At 44.1% G+C, this 14,105-nt stretch overlaps 1 long non-coding RNA gene across 1 annotated transcript; it reads right to left on the bottom strand.

The window, feature by feature from the left end:
• Window positions 1-12,584: 12,584 nt before the first annotated feature.
• LOC132536187 (uncharacterized) lies at window positions 12,585-13,868 on the bottom strand. The gene is made up of 3 exons (XR_009547852.1): window positions 13,799-13,868; window positions 13,290-13,331; window positions 12,585-12,619 (listed from the first exon to the last, which is right to left on the bottom strand). It is a non-coding gene; the product is annotated as an uncharacterized LOC132536187 (long non-coding RNA).
• Between the last annotated feature and the right edge of the window lie 237 nt (window positions 13,869-14,105).

The following is a 14,105-nucleotide window of genomic DNA, read 5'->3' as shown; positions in this document are numbered from 1 at the left end:
CTTCTCAGCAAGGAGACAATTGGAGAGTGTCCCTGTGGCACATTCAGAGATTCCAAAGCCCAGTTAGCAACAGACCCCCTTTTAGCTCCACTTTCACCCCTGGGAGTGACTCATTTAGATTTGAGGTTGAGTTGCATTACAGCACAATTTTAAGTTTACCTGCTTTATTTCCCTGGTGAAAGAAGGTAATAGTTAACCAAGGCAAAAAAAAAAAACGTAAAATGATAAAAACATGCTAATTTTTGGCAGGTCAAGTTGTTACTCTGGGTTTTCAAAAAATGTCATTAATCAGAATTTTCCAGTAGCCAAATTGCCTTGTGCAGGCAGCTGTGACTCAGAGATTTTGGCTCTAATAGTCGTTGTAGAGTGTGCACCATTTCCTTTAGATGGGGTGACTTTTTCATTGCCTGCAAGAGAACAAATGAGAATTATTTTGTACCCCACATCTGGCATTATGGCTAATGGGATTCAGGGTGTATGGTGTAGTGGGTACATTTGGACTGAGAGGTAGGGCCTTGCAGGCCTGCAGGGACAGGAACAGGAACTACACGCACCAAAGACACTATCTTCTCCACCAACATTTAGAGTCGATTTATCCTCTGTCAGTAGTTCAGCAGACCTGAGGGTTCTTCTCAGTAAAAGTTGTTCAAGGGGACTGCACTTTATACATGCAAATCACTCAGTTCCCTTTAGTAAGTCTTTCCTCCATGTTTCTCTGTTCTTGGTTAAGAGTTCATATAAGCCACAGATGTCATCTATGTCACTTGTCATGTCAAACTTGTGTATTGTACTTGAGACTAAAAGATAACTTGAGTGAGCAAAATGAGTACTATGTCCAGTAACCAAGCAGATGAAATAAAGGTTCTCAGTTCAGCATTCTAAGTCATTGATTCAAACTCTTAATCATTTATTCCTCCTTCTTTGCAAGAACTTTGCACTTATAGTATAATTATCCTAAGTGGTACTGTTTGAGACAAAAATAAACACGTATTCTACTTTCCAGTATTTCTGAATGTTATAGGTTACTTGTGGTGGAAATGAAATTTAACATGTAAAACCCTTCTATAGAACTCAGATTACTTTGGTATTTCTCCCCTTTGACATATATATCCTGTATCTCTCTGTTGTTAGGTTTTTTAAAATGGTATAAGTAACAAAATAAATAATAGCAATTAATAATAATACACAATAGAAAAAGTCCTTTGGGGGGGCTGGCAGTAGTGCTTCCGGTTAAGCATACATAGTACGAAGTGCAAGGACCTGTGAAAGTATCCCAGTTCATGCCCCAGCTCCCTACCTACAGGGGAGTTGCTTCACAGGTAGTGAACCAGGTCTGCAGTCATCTCTTTCTCTTCCCCTATCTTCCCTTCCTCTCTCAATTTCACTCTGTCGTGGGACCAGATGGTGGCACACCTGGTTGAGTGCACATGTCACAATGTGCAAGGACCCAGGTTCGAGCCCGGTCCCCACCTGCAGGGGGAAAGCTTCACAAGTGGTGAAGCAGGGCTGCAGGTATCTCTCTGTTTCGCTCCCTCTCTATCACGCTCTTCCCTCTTGATTTCTGGCTGTATCTATCCAATAAATAAATCAATAAAGATAAAAAAGGGAGTTGGGTGGTAGCGCAGCGTGATAAGCACATGTGGCGCAAAGTGCAAGGACTGGCATAAGAATCCCAGTTCGAGCCCCTGGCTCCCCACCTGGAGAGGAGTCGCTTCACAAGTGGTGAAGCAGGTCTGCAGGTGTCTCTTTTTCTCTTCCCCCTCTCTGTCTTCTCCTTCTTTCTCCATTTCTGTCTGTCCTATCTTAACAACGATGACATCAATAACAACAATAATAAAAACCAACAATGGCAACAAAGGGAAAAATAAGTAAATAATAAAAAATTCACTCTGTCCTATCCTATAAAAAAGTGCTTTGCAGAATTTAAATACATTGTATTCCAGGTACCTAGAACCTGACTCGTATTGAAAGTAAAGGATTATAATGGGGCTTTTCTTTTTATTGTTAAAGGATATTATTGCTCTTAACAGAGTATCTTTCATGAAATGCACATAGGGTGCAGAGATGCCTTACTGCTTTTGTTATTTAAAACAACATATTGAGGTGATGACTAGGAGATAGCTCACTTAGTAGAGCACAAACTTTGCCATGCTAAGTATTCATAGGAGCACCACGCAGAGGGGAAACTCCATGAGTGGTAAAGTAGTGTTGTGGTGTTTCTCCTCCCTCTCTCCCCCCTCTCTCTTCCTCCTTTCCCCTCCTCTCTCTCTCCCCCTTTCTATATTCCATCCTCTGTATGAAAAAAAAAGAGAGAGAAAATAGTCTACTTGGAGTGGTTGATTGTTGCAGACACTGGTGGCAAAAAAGTAAGTATATAATATTGATTTAAGAAAACATGGAAGTCATAGTTTCTCAGTTGCCCAAGTTATTGAATAATAGGCACTTTGACTACAGATTTTAAAGGAGTGTTATTTAAGTATATTATATTGACACACAGAATAGATATGCCCTGGTCTTTCACTGGACACAATAAAAATAACTATGCCTTTGTGTCCTGGGCAGAAGGGAGTCCTGTGTCAGCACTGCCAGTACATTGGTTATGAAGAGTTGTGTTCAGGAAGTCAGTCGTAAGGACAAGATGAGTCAGTGGGCAGCACATATAACTTACCATGAGTTTGAGTCTGGGCACCACATGGGAGTCCCATGGATAGCACTGTGGTAGCTCCCCTGATGAGGCAGAATGATGATGTGATACTCCTCTTCTCTCCTGTCCCCCAGATAGTGAAGAAAGAAAAAGGGCCAAAGAGGTCTCTCAGTAGTGTTATCTGCCACACATGAAGCCATAAATTGATGTTGCATATGTACAAGGCTCAGAGCTCATTTCTGGCACTACATTAAAACAAATGAATAAGCAGGAAGTCAGCAAGCAGAGTGTTCTTATGCAGTTAAATCACTTGTAAGGACTGACAAAGTTGCTCACTTGGGTAATGCAGAGCTTTGCCACATGTGTGACCCAAGTTTGAGCCCGGGCCCCCATAGCATTAAAGAAAGACTCAGTTCTCCGGTCTCTCTCACTCTTTCTACTTCTGCCCATTAAAAATAAAAGTCATTCCAGCCTTTCCTTAAAATCATAGAAAATATGGTAATAGTAACTTTGTAAGTTTAGGTAGGCATTACCTTTAAAATGATGTACTATACTCTGCACAGAAGAAAAAAAGTACTGAACTAATCCACCAGAACCTGTAAGTATATATGTTAAGCCAGCCAAGATGTCATTATCCCCTTGTCTGTCATGAAAAGTTGTCCTGCTCTCCTGCATGAGGATGAATTGGAGCCCCCCTGGGGTGACAGTTCAAGTGGTATCACTGAGTTCTGATCCTAATTCTCAATAGGGGACATAATCTATGCTGATTTGATAGGATTGTCACAAGGATGAAGTGAAACTGTGGCTGTACCGCATACAGCATTTAGAGAAGCTCCGGAGGTGACTCAGCAGGTAGAACACAGATAGGACAGAGAGAAATGGAGAAAGGAGGGGAAGACAGAGAGGAGGAGAGAAAGATAGACACCTGCAGACCTGCTTCACTGTCTGTGAAGCGACTCCCCTGCAGGTGGGGAGCCGGGGGCTCGAACTGGGATCCTTATGCCGGTTCCTGCACTTTGCGCCACATGCGCTTAACCCACTGTGCCAACGCCCGACCACCTTGTCATTTTTTAATTTGACCTTTATTAAAAGATACTTGCAGCTTGTTGAATTTTTTTTAAATCAAGTTTTAAACTTTTATTACAAATTAAAAATGAGGTTCTTAAAAATCTCAACTTGACCAGATATGAAATAATTTAAAAACCTTTAAAGGTTTACTGAGAAAAACCAGGCCTTTAAAAAAAAACACACACACACACGTTTGTCATTACCAAAAAGAGACATCTTTAGGTAAAAATAATAAAAACCCCATGCTGCATAGATAATGCAGATAGTCTGGTTATCTGCTCAAGGGGCAAAAAGCAAGCACTTAAGGTCTTCAGTTCATTCCTGTTGTTGAAACCATGTCCGTTCCTTACATTGAACCATTTTACTGTTACCATAACCTTCGTTGCCTTGACCTTCTTGTCCCTGCCAGCAGGCGCCACCGATGTGAGGCTGCCTGGTCAGCCGCTCCCTGTGCCACTGCCATTGTACCAGGCTTGCTGTCGGTGGAGCTGAGGGCAGGGGCAGCTGGCAGCTGCTGGGTCTCGGCCACCCTGCTCATGGTTGTGGTGATGGCGACTGGGGCCAGCTGCTGCAGCTGCAGCTTCTCCCAGGGTGTGATGGTAACTAGGTGGCGGTGGCGGTGGGGCTGCTCAGGGCTCTCTGCGGTCAGCTCTCAGCTTGTCATTTTTAAGCCAGGTTGTAGTAGGAATGAACATGTCTGGCTCCACTCAGAAACATTTCTTTTTAATATTTACCATGGCTTTCAATTTCCCATCCTTTCCCATCCAAGTTCAGCTCATTAGCAAATCCTGTAACAAGTCTAGAATGAAATTTTCAAGAGAAAATGATCTTCTCTCCTACTTCCAAAAGCCTAAAGATTCAGTGGAAAGACAGAGGTATTTATTCCTTCTAGCGTAGGTGATTGTCTTATGATTAATAAAGAAGTAGCTACAATTCAAGGGCCAGAGGGTAAGCTATTGCCCAGGGGTTCTGTTCAACATTTTGTTAATTAGGAAATTCCTGAGCCCAATTAGTCAAGTAATGATTTGAATATTTTCTTTGTAAATAGATTTAGGTAAATTAGTTCTCCTCCAGGACCATATTTAAAGCTGAATCTCCATCAAAATCCAAAGGCACACATCTGTGAAAAATGGCAAAAAAGGCTCCCAAGTTCTAGGTTTAATCCACCATACCACCATAAGCCAGAGTTGAGCAGTGCTCTGGTAAAAAAAAAATAATAATCTAAATAAAAAATAAATCTACCATCCTCAAAGTATGTCTTTGGGGGAAAATAATTTCATGGGAGGAGAAGAATGGAGATTCCTTTTGAGAGATAAGAACAACTTTTTGGGAAAATTTGACCAGTGAGGGAAGCAGAATTTTATGTGTAGACATGTTTTTTTTTTCACCATGTCTCTTCTGGCTAACATCCTAGCTGGCCTTCTGTTACCCCTTCACAATGTCCTCGGTGTTAACTATTTAAAGATGGCATCGAAGAACACATGGTGAGTTTCTCACCATTTCTTAATCTCATATGTGAAGGTGGTGTGCATATTACTAATCGCCACTTATTTTTCTCTAATCCGTCTTTCTAATGCCTACTTAAGCAGTATCTGAAGAACTCAAATGGGTAGAGGATAATATTACCTGTTTGGACACCAGAGAACATTCATATTTAATCTTTTTTTCCCCTTCTTTCTCTCACTCATTCATTGGCCCATGTACTCCCAATGTGCAGGTGTTAAAATCCCTGAAAATCATGCTTTCTCTTCATTTTTTTGCTGAGTTTATGTGTGAATAAATATATTATTTTAAATTTCTGTTTTCTTTTTTATAAATTTTATTTTTGAAAGAGATGCAGAGACACACACAGAGATAAACCCATATTTAATTTTAAATGTCTTTCTTTCAGAAATGTTTCTTTTTAATATTATATTTACTTATCTATTACCTGGGTAGAGACAGAAATTGAGAGGGAAGCAGGAGATGGTGAGATTAGAGAAAGGACAATTAGGAAAGTGCCCTTCATTTTCCCAGAATGCCAGTTTTGACCTGTGAACTTCTGACCTGCATGTGGTGTGCAGGTGCCAGTGTCAGCAGAATGAGTGACTATTCCATCAACTATTGTCCCCACATTTGGCTTCTGTCTGGGAAGTGCTGGCTAAGGAGTAAAAGGCTAGTAGCTGAGGAACTAGTGTGGGAGAGGCTTCACCTTGAACTTTGCTGTGAAGTGTGCTGATGACAGTAACAGCCATCCAGAAATCAGAAGTGCACCATCTCTAGTCTCTGCTACTGTCTCCTCCTGTGCTGACTTCAGACTCAGCCATGTACTTTCTCTGGCCCCCGGGACATTGACAGGTGGGAATCAGCAGAGTCCTCAGTGCCTGTCTGGCTGTGGGGAGCCCTACTTCCAGCACTGAGGAAGCTAGGTGCCACCCTGTGGAGGCCTGGGGAACAGGCAAGACACACATAGTAGCTCCAGTGGAGCTGTTAGCTGCCTGCAGACACACGTGACCTCAGCTGATGCAGAGCTGCCCTGAGGAGCCCACCAAGGGCTGATCAGACCCCGAGCAAAGAGAGGGGTCATCTAAGGCACAGAGTCAAGAAGTGATATTTATTATAGCAATAAGCAAGAAAGTACAGTAAAAGACTATATAACTGCATATATACCATGAAAAGAATAATAAGTGAGAAATTTCTGTGAAAAGACCAGGGTGTAAGGGATCAAGGAAAATGACCCAAATGAAATGAGCTGGATATGGAATGTTGACATTTTCCATTGTGACCCCACTAGACAAAAAGTTTAAAAGAAGTGTCTTAGTCAGATGGCTTCATGTCTTCCACCAGGAGTTTTACACATAGATGGCAGGACTGAGGAATAATTCAAAATTCTGCAAAGTATTAGAATATAATTGTTCTCAATTGTATATCATACTAATAGGAAAAAGAAAGGGTCAGTTCTCGGAAGGGGGAGGCTGGCTGTAGGCATTCCAGCAGACACCCAGGTGGCGTCACTGATTGCAGACCTGCCAGGGAGCCCCCAGCAAGGTGCTGAGAGGAGCCCTGAGCTCCTTAGCAGCTGAGCAGGGTGTAGACAGGGTGCTGCCTGCACTCCACTCAGAGAGACCTAAGATGGTCCATCACTGCGCCTTTCTGTAGTTGTCACTCTCCCAGCATGGAATTAGGAGGCTGACTTATTGTCATGCCTGAAATGAAAAACAGAGAACTGTCTTAGTTAAGTCACATTCTCAGATAGTAGCTTCCTCTTGATTCCTGAAGAAATGTATTAGCCCAGGAGAAAATTTCTCCTAGGAGACAAATGCATGAAGGGGCTGAGTGATGCCCACCTGGTGAGCACACCTGCCACAGTGAGCAAGGACCTGGGTTCTTGCCCCTGTGTTCACATGCAGAAAAGGAAAGCTTCAGGAGCTGGAAAGCAGAGCTGTAGGTATCTCTCCTTCTCTGTCTCTCCCTCCTATTTTAATTACTATCTCTAGCCATTAGGTAAATTTAATTATTATCAAAAGCATTAAATATATTAAAACCTAGTCAGCACAGAGTAGAAACCTTTCCTTTTAACACAATACAGCAAATTTCTGCAGCCTCCACCCAGACTGTGCTGCCAGAAGAATGAAGTCTTGCCATTGTTGGGATGTGATTCTCTTGACTTGTTTCAATCAAGCAGAACACTGTGCCTCTCACACAGACTGGTTGCTAGATTAATCTCACATGGCCTAGGCTCACCCAGACTCATGGTGTAGATGAGCAGTGTCCAGGATCCTGGTCACCTTTGTACCACGGGCATCAGTCAGGAAGAAGGCGCCTACCTCTAACAGGAACAGAGGACCAGGATGGAGGGCCTCACTCCTCGCCCTCCTCCACGTTAATCTCTGTATGGTTGTGGCTGCACAGCACGGCCATGAGGAAGGAGAACTGAGTGTGGGTGGCCTCCTCCTTCTGGTGGACCATATGGACACAGTCCCTGATATCCTCCACTGCCAGGTTCACGGGGATGATGGGGTTGCCCAGGGCATAATTGTAGAGTGACACCTTGTCGGTGGCCCTGTCCCCATAGCCCATCAGATAGTCAACCCTGAGCTCAGAGGCGGTGAGGTCCAGCAGAGGCAGCCAGAGGGCTCCGTGCAGATGGGTGGACACAGAGCTATGCCAGATGCTTTCCACATCATGGAGGGAAGTGACAGTGTCACTCCTCTGGCCCACAGCCAGCAAGATGCCCTTCTGGTGGCCTCTGCCAACAGAGCTGCCCAGGGTCCAGGGAGAATCACCTCCAGCACTGATACCAGTGAACATAGCAGTGGGTTTAGCAATGAACAAAGGAGGCACCCGAGGTAGCAGAGCAGAGGCAGTGAGAGGTTGAAGGACTCAGAGAACCAAGGGGCCGAGGGTCCACTACCTCACTGACACCATTGCAGAGGGACTGATGGGGAGAGCAAACACAGTCTAAAATCTTGGAGATGATTCCTGCATATCAGCAGGAAAATGTTTAATGAGGAGTTGAGACAGGAGAACAGGACTCCCTAATTTTTACTGAATTTGAAGGTGTGGAACTGGAGTTGGCTTTTTAATTGAGAACTTAAGAGGTTTCTGTAAACTTGACACTGGAAGTTATCAAGCTGGGTCATTGTTAATTGTGGTGTATAGTCTGGTCCCATTTCCCCAGGGAGTTTGGTTTTCAGTGTCCTGAGCTTGTTTTCAGGAGGGGATAGATCGCCAGAGAGGTGGCACTTGCAGCAAAGGGTGCAGTTCCCCTCTCCCCTGCTGACCTGACCTGAGGACCTGGGTTTGAGGAGGAGCTGACCAGGGGTGTCCTTAGTAGCTGCTCCAAAAGGAAGGACTCCTGGCGGCTGGAAGCCGAGCTGGAGTCTTCCTGTTCCTGTGACAGGTCCTCAGTCACGGGCGGTGGTGCCATTCCATTTTCATGGTGATAGTCACAGTCTGTGTGGAGAGAAATCCAAGCATAGGTTCAGGCTAAGGTGCCATGATGAGCCCATCATGACCGCATAGTGTGTTCACAGCATGGCAAGGGAGCTGTGTTTTTCTTGGAGATGTGCATGGTTTCTGGGGGCTACTGGGTTCCCGCCAATCCTGTGTCCCTCCCATGGGATTGGTTTTCAGGGTCATGAGTTTGTTTCAGGAAGGAAGATCTGACCTGGTAGGAGGCATTTACAGGAACCCAGGGGGTCCCCTCTCCCCTAATTGTCTCCACATGCCAGGCTGGGGGAATCATCGGCTTCTAGGGGAAGCTCCTCAGTGGCCGGCATTTGGCCCACTTCATGCTCCTGCAGATGTTTGCCATCTAGATGGAGATAAACCTCAGTCTAGATCCAGGATGACCATGAAGAGACTCACCTCATGTAGAATATGACACACGGGCCTTCTCCTGGACCTTCTGTGCTAAGAAGGCTGTGTCTCTTTGTCTCTGTGTCCCTGAATTTGACAGGAGACCCTGCCCTCACATGTGCTCAAGATCAATGTTGACAAAATAAAGAGGAAGATGCTCTTATACATTCCTGTGCCTGGAATGTAGAGCTCATGAGGAAGAGCTCTACAGAGCAGCCCAATCTGCCACAGAGAAAGAAGTAGAGAAGCAATGACTGTCTCTAGAGCCTGTTACAGAGCAGTGAGTTGGTCACTTTCTACTGAATGCACGGATGCCTGTTGCCTATGCTTTTCCCTGTCAGAAGGTATTGAAGCAAAGCTGGAAACCATTTACTCTGAGTCTTTGCAGTTAATGTCTCACTCCAATCAGCCTCTTCTCAGATTGCCCTGACACTCACCTGCAGGTGACTCTGTGGTTTCTTCCATTCTGAAACTCACAGGTCCCTGATCATCTTCCTCAGAGTCCTGGGAGAGAAAGAAGTCAGGGTTACAATAAACCTTGGGAGTGAGCTCTGGAAGAACACATTTCCCAGCAACTCTGTTTCTCCAGAGAGAGAGAGAGCCCTGTGTCCAGCACCAAAGCGACTTGAACCCTGGGGGTGACTGTGGTTTAGAGTCGACACTAGAGGTTAGTGATTCCTTGGGTTTTCAGTGCATGTTCAGAAGTGTGTTGACAAGGATATGTGGTTTTCTTCCTGCTTGCTCTCTAGTCTCAGGATATACACACAGGTAACTCCCAGTTGAGTGAGTAATTTGTAATTTGAAGTGCCAGCTATCTTGGGAGTCGGGCCTTAGTGCCGCAGGTTAAGCACACTTGGCACTAATCACAAGGACTGGTGTAAGGATCCCGACTCGATTCTCGGGCTCCCACCTGTAGAGGAGCCACTTCACAAGCAGTGAAGCAGGCTCGTAGGTGTCTATCTTTCTTTCCCCCTCTCTGTCTTTCCCTCCTCTCTCTATTTCTCTCTGTCCTATCCAATTATGATGACAACAACAATCATAACTATAGACATATAACAAGAGCAACAAATGGAATAAATAAATATTAAAAAATTTAAACTGTAAACAATATGTCAGCTATCTAATCAAATTATTGGAAAGAAAAAACCCACAATTCCCCCAACATGATGAGAAGCATTGCCTGGTATATGAAGAAGCAGGAAAGTGTCATCAATGCTGCAGAGTGAAGGCCAACCCTGACATGATGCAGATGCTCAAATTATGCAAAAGAAAAAAGAAAAAAACCACAAACTTCTACTACACCTATTGACATGATATAAACAGAAATATGTTCATGATAGATAAAAATTAGCGAAGAAATTGAAGTAATTTAAAACCAATCATTTAGTAGCTTAAAAAATATCTGAAAGTCACATATATTCAGTCCTTATTTAGTCCCACCAGCATTATTACTGGAGCTTTGGCAGGCACCACTGCCAGTGGCCATTTTTTCCTTTCTATTTTATTTGATAGGACAGAGAGAAATTGAGAGAGGAGGGGGACTGAGAGAGAGAGAAGGGACAGAGAGAGACACCTGCATGACTGCTTCCAGGCTTGTGATGTCTCCCCTCTGGGTCACTGTAGATGAGGACTTGTGTGTTCAACCCACTGTGTTAACCCACTGTGTTAACCGCCTGGAAAGGCTTATTCTTTATTTAATTTAATTTAATTTAATTTAGTTTATTAGAGACATCCAGAAATAAGAGAGGTATCGGTAAAAGAGGCTGAGGAGGGGGGGGGAGAGAGGGAGAATTGCCTCTCTGCTTCACCACTCACAAAGCTTTTTCCCTGCAGGTGGGGAAGAGGGCTGGTACCCAGGTCCTTACACATTATAATCTGTGAACTCAAACAGGTGCGTGGAAGGCATATTCTTGACACACTAAGTTGCTAGTGGAGACAAGAGTGGAGGAGGAATTGGTTTTATAATAGATCAGTATAAATCATTCCACCATAAAGGCGATAGAGAATTGAACAAAGAGCATACAGTGCCCAAGGAACCTGCAAGCATTATCAAAGAGTCTAATATATCTGTAAGCAGATCTCATGAGAACAATACAGAAAACAGGGAAGAAGAACTACCTGAGCTCATAATGACTAAGGATCTAACACAGTGAGAGAAGTCAATCGACACATTTGAGACAGATACTCAAAGTTTCTATGCTCAAGTTCACATGACTCATTTCTCTGTATTCCATAAATGTGTGAAGCCACCTACTAGCTTTCACCTTTTCACGTCACTAAGCGTAGTCACGTTCAGTCCCCCTCCCCCAAATGGAAGTGTCAAATTATCTCAATGTTTGTGAGAACTATGGAGTTATTTGTTATGGGAGACACAGAGCTTTGGAGTGGGGTGAGCATGGAAATCTACCCCTATATTTATGTGAGCTTATTAACTATTATTCAGTCACTAGTGAAAATGTAGGCAAGAGAATGTTTTTGGAGGGCCAGGCAGTGGCACACCTGGTTCAGCACATGTAATATTAAACACAAGGACCAGCGCAAGGACTCGGGTTCAAGGCACTGACTCCCTAGTTGTAGGTGGATTGCTTCACTAGCAACAAAGAAGGTCTGCGGTTGTCTCTCTCCTCCCCACTCTCAATTTCTGTCTGTCCTATCCAGTAAAATGGAGGAAAAAAATACGGATTCCAGGAGCAGTAGATTTTTAGTGCTGGTACTTAGTCCCAGCTATAACCTTGGAGACTAAAAAAAATCTTTGTTCTTCATTATAAATATCTTGGTTACAGCACTGCAATTCTAGAAATCAAATGATACACAAAGAACTATATTGCCACCAGGGCTGGTGGCTGCATCATGACTCCACTGCTCCTGGCTGCCATCGTCATCTTCTTTTTTCATTTTATTTTATAGAGAGGAAACAAGGGGGAGAAAGGGGCAGAGGACTAGACAGACACCTGCAGTACTGCTTCACCACTCAGGAAGCTCCCCTGCTGCAAGTAGGACCAAGGGACTTGAACCCAGGTCCTCTTGCATGGTGACATGTGCACTCTGCCAGGTGCACCACTGTCTCCCCCCACACCCTTTCTTGCTTTTTTCCAGTTGAATAAAGAAAACTGGGGTCAATATTTCCTCTTCACTTAAAAGTATCACCCTGTCCAGGGGTAAATAATCTACTGGAAACAACACAGAACACTCTGTATATGCAAAAAAATCCATGCGAATAGAAAAGCTGTCTCTTGAAAACAGTTCAGTACAAGAGACATCAAGGATTGACACAAGAAGCCTTCTGGAAAAAAATCGTGACATTTCAGGTGCCATGTTCTCTCCATGTTTAAGTCAAATTAATTATTGTTACATATAGTCCCAGCTATCTTTTCTGTGTCTGCAGGAAATACACATTCCTGTCTGGTACATTCTGGATTCTTCCCTCATCTCTAGACCTATTTCTGTACAAGGCAGGAGCTTGGAATGTACATGTACGTTCTAGTCTTAGAAACACTTACACTGATGTCATCCTTCGCATACTCCAAGATGGCGTCCACATAGTCCATGTTCTCACTGTAAATGTTGCTAATCAAGTCCACAGTGACCCAAAACAGAAGAATAGCTGTTAGCTTGTTTTCTAATCAACTTATGTTTTGGCTGATTACTTCAGTATTTTCCACTACTTTTTCAAGATATCAACTTTTTAAAGATATATGCAAGATCTAATGAGAGAAACAGTATGCAAAAGTATTTTTGGAGAATGGACAGATACCAGAAAAAGAAAAAAAAGCTATGTTGTCAGGTCACTAAGACCAGGGCTGCAGATCCCGTCCTCACAGCTTTCCTGCCTGGAGTCCAGGCCAGAACCTTACTGGCCTGTAGAGCTGGCAGATGCATTTGCTTTGACAACCACCCTACAGACAAACCTGCCATTAAGACACGGCAGTTTAATACATGGTCCGGGGTGATGTTAGCTCCCATAACAGCATGGAGAGAAGGGGGACAAGAGGGAGAAGAACTGACTGCTAGGACTCTGCATTCTGAGAACTTGAAGATTTGAAGTACCATGGCCTGGGAGATGGCACAATGGATAAAGTATTGGACTCTCAAGCATGAGGTCCTGAGTTCAATCCCCAGAAGCACATGTACCAGACTGATACCTGGTTCTTTCTCTCTCTCTCTCCTCCTTTCTCATTGATAAAATAAACAGAATATTCTTAAGAAATGATTTGAAATATGTGAACTAATGGCATACCTACAAAGCTCCTTATACCATTGCTCCATCCTCTCAGCTGATCTGAAATCCAAGAGGAGAAAGAAAGTTAGAATGCATAAAATTCACACAAACATATTGTGATTGCCAGCCAGTGTAAACATCGACATGGTGGTTATTGGTGGGACTGTGTGAGTCTGGAGGCCTGTCCTGCTACTGGGTGGTGAGGGCCCTGCTCTTTGACAGACAGCTTGCTGGGTTGGAAAGAAAAAATTCTAGATGGAGGATAAATTGTGTTGGGGGTTTGGCAGTTATACTGGTGGTTAACTGCACATGTTACCATGCACAAGGATGTGGGTTCAAGCCCCTGGTCCCCACCTTCAGAGGGCATAGCAGTTGTATGTGTTTGCCTGAATCTGATCCATTTGAGAAGCTGACAGCACACAGATGTTTTTGAGGGGGACAGCGCACGTTTGGCTAATAGACCCCCAGATGGAGCTGTGCTTCCCCTTGAGAGTCATGAGGAGAGAGATGCCGGGCTGCAGTCTTACTTAAAAGAGACAACGAAGCTGCGGTCAGCCCAGCCCAAGACCAGCGATGGGCGGATTCTTGAGACTTTCTAGGGTTTCTTCATGTTGGGTGCCACCCAAATGTCCAGCAGGGGCACCCAGTACTTGATTCTGAAGTGACCCTTGAACCTGGAGAGGGAACAGAGTACAGTGCAGTTAGCTGGCATCTCCAGCATTCTGGGAGCAGCTGGGTTTCATCTTGCCCTCTGAGCTGAGCCTTGAGAGCACAGCAGGGGGAGGGCTGGGGCCTGAATGCTGTGTGCTGAAGGGAGCCTGACCCAGGATGTCC

Source organism: Erinaceus europaeus (assembly GCF_950295315.1).
Source record: "Erinaceus europaeus chromosome 6 unlocalized genomic scaffold, mEriEur2.1 SUPER_6_unloc_37, whole genome shotgun sequence".
Classification (NCBI taxonomy): Eukaryota; Metazoa; Chordata; class Mammalia; order Eulipotyphla; family Erinaceidae; genus Erinaceus; species Erinaceus europaeus.
The sequence above is the reverse complement of the archived record's forward strand: the minus strand, read 5'-3'. Positions and strand labels throughout refer to the sequence as shown.